The sequence below is a fragment of the Pinus tabuliformis genome, chromosome J, assembly GCF_031772625.1.
Source record: "Pinus tabuliformis cultivar Carrire ecotype Pingquan chromosome J, CPIR1, whole genome shotgun sequence".
Classification (NCBI taxonomy): domain Eukaryota; kingdom Viridiplantae; phylum Streptophyta; class Pinopsida; order Pinales; family Pinaceae; genus Pinus; species Pinus tabuliformis.
In genome coordinates, this window is record NC_142295.1 from 605,917,743 (window position 1) to 605,928,405 (window position 10,663).

The window sequence follows — 10,663 nt, forward strand, 5'->3', positions numbered from 1 at the left end:
GTCATTGGATTTCAGGTGGTAGCAGAGGCTCTCTTATGATTATTCTTCTGAGTTGTGGTTTCTTAGCCTTATTGGATATGAAAATGGTTTCTTATCCCTTTAGCTAAGTAGATGAAGATTCTTAGCTTTTTGGTTGAGCAGATTCTTGGTCTTAGATTCAATATGGTAGTCAGAGCTCCCCTGTAGTAATTCTTCTTCTGTAGATTTGAGATTGTTCAATAGATGGACATGGGAAGAGATAAGATGAGATGAGATATAACTTGATGACGATGATGATTCTACTTCAGATGGGAAAATTGATTTTTTGATATAGGGAAGAAGTCAGATGCTCCCTTGTGATGATGATTGAGTTGATAGGGTGGCAGTCGGAGCTCCCCTATGATGATTATTCTTCTTCTGTTAGGTTGATATTTTTTATATGATGATCAAAGGAATCAACTCATGTTGAGATATGATGAGATGCATTTCTTATTGATATAGTTGTGGGATATGTCTTCAAGATAGGTAGCGTTTGGAGGGTTGATATCCCCACCTTTGGTTATATATTCTTCTTATTTTATATGAGATGATATGATATGGGTCTTATATATGATACAACTTTGAGATATTTTCACTCGAGATTCATCAATATGCAACTATGATGAGATACCCTAGATGAGGCTTTTGGTGTAGATGGGAATTTCTCCCTAACTAAGAGGGAGTGTTGAATTTGGCAACCAGGGAGAAATTCCCAAATATCCCTCCCCTCCTACTTTGGATCGAATAAATATTCTTAGGATAAAAAGAAATTATTAATATTATCATTCATGTCGGCTTCAATTATTAGAGGGAAATTATCTAATTTGAAATTGAAATTTAGATCAAGTCGGCTTCTCAAGAGACATGACCTTTTTCTTATAGAATCAACTATAAATACCCTATTCGATTTATATCCAAAGGCAATTCGAATGGCTTATTTGGTTCTGTGATTTTTGAATGGTATTTATTTTGGGGTTATCGTATGTCTCATATGGTTCTGATATATTTCGGATATGGATTCTCTGTATATTTTTTGCAAGGGTTAAACTTGCATTCTCCACAGGAATTTTGTTCTTATGGACTCACATTCTTCATAACACATTTGCTTTTGGCATGTGGCTATAGGATTCATGCTCACTACAGGACTCACTCTCGCTATAATACTCTCACGGATGGTCTTATCTAGTTATCTTACTCTCGTTGGTCTCACTATAATGGCATTCACTCTTGCTTTTTATCATCTCATTATAATAATATATGGACTCACATATTTTGATGGTATCTAATCTCATTGTAAGGGCATCGTACCCACAACTATGGTCAACATAATGGTATATATAAGCACTCAGTTTTTTCTGTCTTGGCACTGTTATATCATTTTTATACATGTATGGCCCAACTGTACATGGCCTAGTGGTTAACAGTGCCCAGTTGTATCTAGTGGTTAGAAATACCCGGTGTTTAGCATGATCTAGTGGTTCGGAATGCTCGACGGTTCACATGGTCCATTGGTTAGCAGTGCCTAGTGGTTAGCATGGCCCAGTGGTTCACATGGCCTGGTAGTTAGCAGTACCTAGTGGTTCACATGGTATGATGGTTTGCAATGCCCGGTGGTTCACATGGACCGCTGGTAAGAAGTACCTGGTGGTTAGCATGGCCTGGTGGCTAGCATGACTTGGTGATTCACATGGCTTGATGGTTCACAGTATCTGGTGGTTTGCATGGCACAGTGGTTGGATCACATGGCTCGCACAATGGTCTAGTTCATATGGCCCAATAACATAGCAAAATGATTCTTGGACTCATTTGATTATCAAAAGTTTGTTCACAATAGAAGTTTTGAATTGACTTGGGGTAGCCTTATGTAATGACATATCTCACTATGGATACAGTACTTTGTATCTCAACTGAATAATTAATGAATATCTAATAGAAGAAGAAAAATGAATTCTAGGTGTAATAGATCTAACTTGAAAATATATTAAAATTGTAAATATTCCCAATAAATGCAAATAATCCCAAGAGAAATACAAGCACAAATATACAAATGTTTCTCTTTATTAATATCAAAACCCTTGATGTAGGGCAACACCATACAACTACTCTTTAAGGAAGGGGAATACTTCACAAGCCATACACTTGTTAATACAATAACACTTGACATCCTCAATGGGGAGTCTCTAGCCTCTATATAGTCTTCATACATACAATACCATGGGTCATTACCATGGGTCTCTAAATACCATACATCTAATACCATGGGCTTATCACATTATTTCCTAACTACTTGTGGTCCCTTTCATAATGTGGGTTAACCACTTTATTTATAAACTATGTCCCATTTATTTATCATTCTTAATTATTACATCATATTATTCCCTTGGGTACCTCCCTCTGTACCCCATATTATCCCCCCTAGGTATACTACATTCCACCCCCCTTAAACATGTTTTGTCCTTGAAACATGAGAATAACACAAATAATAAGATATACTTAAAAGAGTAGTCCATTGGTACCATGCATGTGCATCTAGCCATCCCAAATGAACACTCGATCTAGTTGGTGCCTCGCTCGTTGGAGATGGAAGTTGTTTCTGGTGGTTCCTCTACATCGATGTGTTGTGGGTGGCTCATCACACCTCTCTATGTGTCGTCCATGGGTTGTTTTCCTTGTTGTTAATTCTTTTCTCCCTTGCTGGTTGTTGTCTAGCTGGGTGGTTCGGGTGGTGATATGCTGAAGTTTTAACTGATCATGTATCTTTCTTCAATTTTCCACCTGATGGATCCTGAGTGGTATCTAGTGCCTGTTGTGGCGCCTGCAGTTGTTTCTTGTCTTCCATTATTACTTCCACCACGAACTCCACATTTGATGTGTTAGTACGTGTAGCGTTTTTTGCTTGGGCCTCCTTGGACCCTACCTGTTTACTGATGGAAATATCCTGCATTGTAATTTTCTTCTTTTTATAACAGAGTTTCAAAAATTTCTTCTACACAATAATATTGACAATACCAATAGATTCCATCCAAGGGTATCCAAAAATAACATCCACATTATCCATACCTAAAGTGTAAAAATCAAAATGCAACACATACTTCTCCATAAAAATCTTCAAATCTTTATAAATTTGAACATCATCATTATCAACCTGTGTGTTTGCAATGTGTTTTGCTAGAACATGCAATTTTTTGCCAAATTAACATTGATAAAATTATGTTGGTAACTAGGATTGATAGACACATTGATCTTCGTTTTTTGAATATATCCATGAACATGTAATAAGGAGATACCAGCAGAAAATAATAGACCTAACCTGAAAATATATAAAAATTGCAAATATGCCCAATAAATGCAAATAATCCCAAGAGAAATACAAACACAAAATATACAAATGCTTCTCTCTATTAATATCAAAACCCTTGAGGTAGGGCAACACCATACAACTACTCCTTAAGGAAGGAGAATACTCCACAAGTAATACATTTGTCAATAAAAATAATACTTGACATTCTCAATGGGGAGTATCTAGAATCTATATAGGATTCATACATACAATACCATGTGTCATTACCATGGGTCTTTAAATACCATACATCCAATACCACGGGTTTATCACATTGTTTCCTAACTACTTGTGGTATGTTGCATAATGCAGGTTGACCACTTTATTTATAAACTATGGCCCTTTTATTTATCATCGTTAATCATTACATCATATTATTCCCTTGGGTACCTCCCTCTATACCCCATATTATCCCCCCTAGGTATACTACACTAGGTTTCCCCCCTTGTGGAGTTTTGCTCTGGTCTTCGACTAAATAATGATGTCTCTTTTTGTGCATGCTTTTATTCTGTTGTTCCTTTATGTTTCCCTACATCTTTATTGTTCTTTCTACATAATTCCTAATGATGTTATGATGTCATGGGATGAATTCCATGTGTAAAAGATATAATGCAATTATCTAAAGCAAAGAACAATATAGCCTTAAGATAAATTAACATCAATTCCTACCAAAGTTACTACTTCATAATTGAATTACAATATTTTATTTTTTTAAGGAAAATATAAATTGTCAAAGTGAATATAAATACAATTGCACTGTATAAAACATTATGCAAAATATATATTAAACTTTTCCATATTATATTAATATTATTTTAAATATTGCATCATATAAAACTTTATATGTATCAGTTTCTAATTCATTTTAGAAAGATCTTCCTCTTCCAGGAAGAAAAAGAGCCATAAACTGGAATGGCTCCATATTCTTAGCTCTCAATCTTTGTTGATCTCTTATAGTAATCACATCTTGAGGTTTGCAAGGGTAACTTGGTATATCTACCATATGGTCATTGACCCGGATATGTCCATGATTCACTAATTGTCTAGCTTCGGGAATGGTGGGAGCCATACCCAATCGAAAAAGAATATTATCCAAACGCATTTCAAGTAATTGCAATAGGACCTGACCCGTTGAGCCTTTGGCTCTTCTAGCAATACGAACATATTTCAGCAAATGCTCTCAGGCATAACTTTTCTCCATCCGTTTCGTATCAGCTCAGCCCGGAGTTTCCAGTATAGCGATCCTTACCCTACGAGCTACTATAATATATGTTCTCAACTTGATATCTATAAAGATAGATGGATCATCCATATCCAATTTGTTGTCCATCTACCATAGTAGACTCACTCATTCATATATGATGAGGGGGCCCTTTTAACTCAGCGGTAGAGTAACGCCATGGTAAGGCGTAAGTCATCGGTTCAAGTCCGATAAAGGGCTCATGTTTCCCACGAAGAAAGAAGGCTTGGGTGTCCATTTCTATTACATAGATAGAAATATTTTCACCGAAATATGAAAATGACAACAAATCGGATTCGGATCCAGTCCATTTTTTATCTTCTTTTATGAGGCGAACGACGGGAATTGAACCCGCGCGTGGTGGATTCACAATCCACTGCCTTGGTCCACTTGGCTACGTCCGCCCCGGAAAAACCAATTTATCTATCTACAGTCATTTCTTCCAAGAATAAAAAATGAGCTAACGTTTGTTCTTATGTGGGTCGTCGGTGACCTCTGATAGGGGATCAAAGCAAGATTGATGACTAACTCTCAACTCTCGAACAAGTTGTATGGCTTATTATCAAATTAATTCAATGAAATGTTATTTGAATGTCTATTGAGAATATTTGACATGAATCAAGTATGAGAGAAAGAATGTAAATGGGTCCCAATCCCGAACTACCCAATTTTAGATCTGAGTCTATACTCATATTATAGAATGAATATGTTGATGATCTTTATCCAGCATCCATGGCTGAATGGTTAAAGCGCCCAACTCATAATTGGCGAACTCGCGGGTTCAATTCCTGCTGGATGCAGGGGAACTGCACATATCCATTATTGATGGAATGGGAAGAAGTATGAAGAATAACACCAAACAATACAATTGAAGCATACCAAGCCTTTCAATAAAATGAATGAAAGGCTTGGTATGCTTCAATTAAGCAATACACGATAACAATCCATCAGAGTATTATCCACCTATTGAAATAGATTCAACAGCGGCTAGATCCAGAGGAAAGTTGTGAGCATTACGTTCATGCATAACTTCCATACCTAGGTTAGCACGATTAATGATATCAACTTCTCGCCCCTTATACAGGAGCAACTTTGGCTGAATACTTCATGTATAAAAAACAACACACATCAATCATTTATGATGATCTCTCCAAACAGGCACAAGCTTATCGAGAAATGTCTCTTCTATTAAGAAGACCACCTGGCCGAGAAGCTTATTCGGGAGATGTTTTCTATTTGCATTCCCGTCTCTTGGAAAGAGCAGCTAAATTAAGTTCCCAGTTAGGTGAGGGGAGTGTTACTGCTCTACCAATAGTTGAGACTCAAGCTGGAGATGTTTCAGCTTATATTCCCACTAATGCAATTTCCATTACCGATGCACAAATATTTTCATCGACCGATCTATTCAATGCCGGGATCCGACCTGCTATTAATGTGGGTATTTCCGTCTCTAGAGTAGGATCTGCAGCTCAGATAAAAGCTATGAAAAAGGTAGCTGGAAAGTTGAAATTAGAGTTAGCTCAATTTGCAGAGTTGGAAGCTTTTGCACAATTTGCTTCCGATCTTGATAAAGCTACTCAAGATAAATTGGCGAGGGGTCAACGATTACGTGAGTTGCTCAAACAATCTCAGTCGGCTCCTTTGACTGTAGAAGAACAAATAGCTACTATTTATACCGGAACAGACGGATACGTGGATATATTCGAAATATCACAGGTGAGAAAATTTCTCCTTGGGTTACGTTTTTATTTGATAAAAAATAAACCTCAGTTCGGAGAAATTATACATTCTACTGGTACATTTACAGAAGAAGTGAAAGCCCTTCTGGAAGAGGCTCTTAAGGAACATACTGAACTTTTTTTACTTCAAGAAAAAAAAATGAATATTTGATCATTTGGTGGAATTATTCAGAACAGTAAAAAGAACTAAAGAATTTGTTCCATTCCAATCCAATACATTGCACAACAATTATAACAATTGAAGAGTATGAAGAGTATTACGTCCAATAGGATTTGAACCTATACCGAAGGTTTAGAAGACCTCTGTCCTATCCATTAGACGATGGACGCTCTTTTTTTTCTCTTCCCTTTTTTTTATTTGAATTCCCTTTGGCATACATTGTCCTGATCTACCTTTTTATTCACACTGAGGTTATAGGATAGGAAAAGAATGGAATCTATTTCACATTAATTTATTTCGAGTGAATCGTGAAATTATGTTATATACTTAATCACTTTATATCTACTACATAAACTCCTTGACTCTACTACCCTTCTGGAAACTTTGTATCATTCTGGAAACTTTTATGCACAATTTTTTAGCAACAAAAAATTTAATTTACCTTAAAACACTTGTTATAACCATTATTTATTATTAACTTATCTAATTTATATTAATCATTTTGCTTTTATCATATAATAATTTAAATAATATTAATAATAACTATTTTAAATATTTATTAATCTTACTTTATGTATAATTAACTAAAAAGAAAAAAACCCATAATTTTTCATTTGTATCCTTCTTCCTTTCTTTCTTCTCTTTGACTTTTATTTCTTAATAATGAATCTAATTATTTCATTTGTATCCTTCTTCCTTTCTTTCTTCTCTTTGACTTTTATTTCTTAATAATGAATCTAATTATTGCATTCCAGATATCAATCAATAAAAATTTTTACTTTAAAATCTACTTCAAATATTCTTAATTCCAAAATTTTAATATAAAATAAATCTCCAAAATTATAATATAAAATAAATCTCATTTCCTAACTTTCTTCATATTTTATATATATATATTATATTATTTTATTCATTCTCATTTACAAACTTGATAAGTTTTCATTAATTATAATTTACAAACGCAATATAAAATGTTAAAACATAAGGCTAACTTTCTTCATTTATGTATATATATATTTTGTATTTTATTCATTCTCATTTACAAACTTGATAATTTTCATTAATTATAATTTGCAAACGTAAAAGGTTAAAACATAAGCCTAAATGAAAAAGTGTATTTAGAATACCTACAAACTTCTTTTATGATAGTTGTTTATTTGTGAGAGTAATGAATAAGCTTAAATTATGAAAATTTCAATTTTTATGATAATATGATAAAAGTTTTTCAGGGTTATGGTAGGTTATTGTTATATAAAAATATTATATAAATATAATTTACTTTCTGTAATAATTAAACATAAAAAATTATGAAATTAATTTAAAATATATAAACATAATTAAAAAAAATATGAATAAAAAATCATTATGAAAATAAAAAAAATTGGAGAAATCTATTTAAAAATAATTATATTAATTTTAAAATAAATATTTTAAATTTCTAAATATATATATATATATATATATATATATATATATATATATTACAAAGCTTACATCTAGATTGATGAAAAGTATTATTCATTGCTAGTAAATATAGGCATAAGAGGCATATCTCCATTCAGAAGATGCCATCAATAAAAGAATATAACATTTACTATCCATTGAAAATGAAAAATTAGTAAAGAGATTTTGTGCTTTCTATCTCTCCTCAATCATAGAACTCATAAACAAAGTAAAAACTTTTTGGGGAGAGCATGTTTGTTTATTGATTTAATTTATATAAAAAATGATTATATTAATTTTTATTAATTTTGGAGTTTGCCCGGATGATTTATGATTTTTTTAATTAATAAGATTTTTTTGAGATATTTGGTGATTTTTTTAATTTATAAGATTTTTTTGAGATATTTGGTCGGAGTGCTCTCCACTTTAGTATGAGGATATTTTGTAACGTTATATCATGTTTTGCTTATTTTATAAAGTAAACATTTCGAATAGGTCACATTAAATATAAATATAAATATAAATAAAAAATATAATAAAATTAATAAAATAAAATAAATAATTAACATAAAATTGATGTAAAATAGTCAATTTGTTGTTATTTGTGGTTTTTTGGTTCCATATATATATATATATATATATAATCTGGATCTACCAAGTGCTAAGAGGGATCACCTCTTTCGGTTTGATATTTATTAAAAAATACATGACAATCCATCTAGATACCTTCTCCAACAAACAAGGAGGTATTATAGACTAATTTGGTGTTCATTTTATATATGTCTTACTATGATAGACAATGTGTCAGGACCCTCAGGTAAGTCGGGCACCCAACATGGGTGCACATAACCGAAAACGTGAATCAGGAACGATTGGGAGACCCATGTGTGAAGGGCGATTATGCGATAGGCGAGCGCGACCCAGGGTGTCACGCCCCTACACTTGTGGTAGGCTTCCAACCGCTTGTAGCAAGGTGCGACACCACCAAATGCTTTCTTTTCACCAATACTAACATTCGTGGACTACGCCTACTTTCACATTAACATTACTTAGCTTGTGTTTCGCAACCAAGTAAACTTGCAATTATCCTTTATACTTAATGAAGCCCATACTCATTCATTATCATCATGCAATTATACCAAGAACAACAACAATTGCAACAAGTATAAAGGGGAGGGGCAACTCCCCGTAATGTGAGTCTGCCCGACAATATATTAAGAATATCAGTTTTACAATATACAAGTGTGCCTTGCCAAACAAAGTTTCACACTTAGCCAAATATTACAAAGAGAGGCAACCCTGCCTTTTACAATACATGTGCACCTCTTGCACGAAGGGTGGTGCTCACCTGAGCCACCTAGATACCCCTGCCAAGTCTTGCACACAACTGCACATCCACCGCACCTCGGGCACACCTTTCCCACTCTTCGACCGACTTAAGACAACCTCCAAGTGCACCTTCAAGTGGAGCACATGAGATATGCGCAACTCCACTTATTTCTGTGCACTTCTAGTTTACCCCTTGACTCTTATGCGTAGAAGAGATGAGAGAATGTGATGTTCAAATGATCTCTAAGGCTCACACATATATATCCATCCTAGCATGGGTTTACATGGGGTGTGCAGCCCCTTGGCCGACCCCCAAAGCCACCAACAAGCGCCCACAAGACTCTTCTTCAAGTCGGCTTGTAAGCTCTCACATCCATCGTATAAGTTTCGCTCCACACTTAGTCGCATTTCTAAGTGTCGTGCCTTTCGTCGCATTTTGTTCACGGTATCGTCGCATTTCTTCCGCAGCACCGTCGCACTTGCGTTTGTCGCGCGCCCATCGTGCGCCCGTCGTGCGCCCGCGCGCCCGCCCGCGCCCTCGTGCACGGCGACTTCGCCCGGCGCCCGTCGCACAATCGCCCGGAGGCCTTACATCCTCCTCCACCTGAAATTGTTGTCATCCTCGACAACATACCATCCCGGTAGCCATCCACCAAGATCATCATCATCCATGATGTCGACTCCTCCACACAAAGCAAACATCCTTGCAACATATGTAGAGCCTCATCTCCATCATGCCTTGACTTAGTGACCAACTACCACCAAGTTCACCATACTAAGGTATGCACCTCAACAGTATGCTCTCCATCAGATATCATCTCGATCCATGATCATCGACCCCTCTGCCAAAATCTCCACTACAACATCTCATGTTGACCTCATCATGTGTCCCCATGTGAACCTTTGCCATGATACTCCAGCACGATGCCAACATATCTCTGCACACTTCCGGACCCCATGTCTGAACTAGTTGGGTAGCTAATCCAACCATCACGCTCAATCCATGAGAGTGAACATCCTCATGCCATCATCAGCTGTTCCTCAAACATCTGCCACATCCTTGACTCATCAAGAATCTACCTCCATAATCCATGCTCAGGTCCATGGAAACTCCATCCATCTCATTTGCAACATGTCATGATGCTTGATGTCAAGCCATCCCTGCACCATCAATCATACCTGCTCAAACATGTTTTAAGGACTCACTGCCATGAGCAGCTAACAATGAGCCCCATCTTCCTCGTCCATCTAAGAAGATGTGGAGGGAGTAGAGCCTGAAGGCTCTCCCTCACTAATCAACTCGATCCATCTATCAGGATCCTCAATCTCCATCCTTTGTAGATAAGCAACCTGGTCTTCCCTCTGGACATCCAGCCTCACATGTACCTTCTCAT

At 35.7% G+C, this 10,663-nt stretch overlaps 1 non-coding gene across 1 annotated transcript; it reads left to right on the forward strand.

Annotated features, from left to right (window-relative positions):
- Positions 1–4,727: 4,727 nt before the first annotated feature.
- On the forward strand, positions 4,728–4,799 carry TRNAT-GGU (transfer RNA threonine (anticodon GGU)). Its single transcript has one exon. It is a non-coding gene; the product is annotated as a tRNA-Thr (tRNA).
- Positions 4,800–10,663: the final 5,864 nt, after the last annotated feature.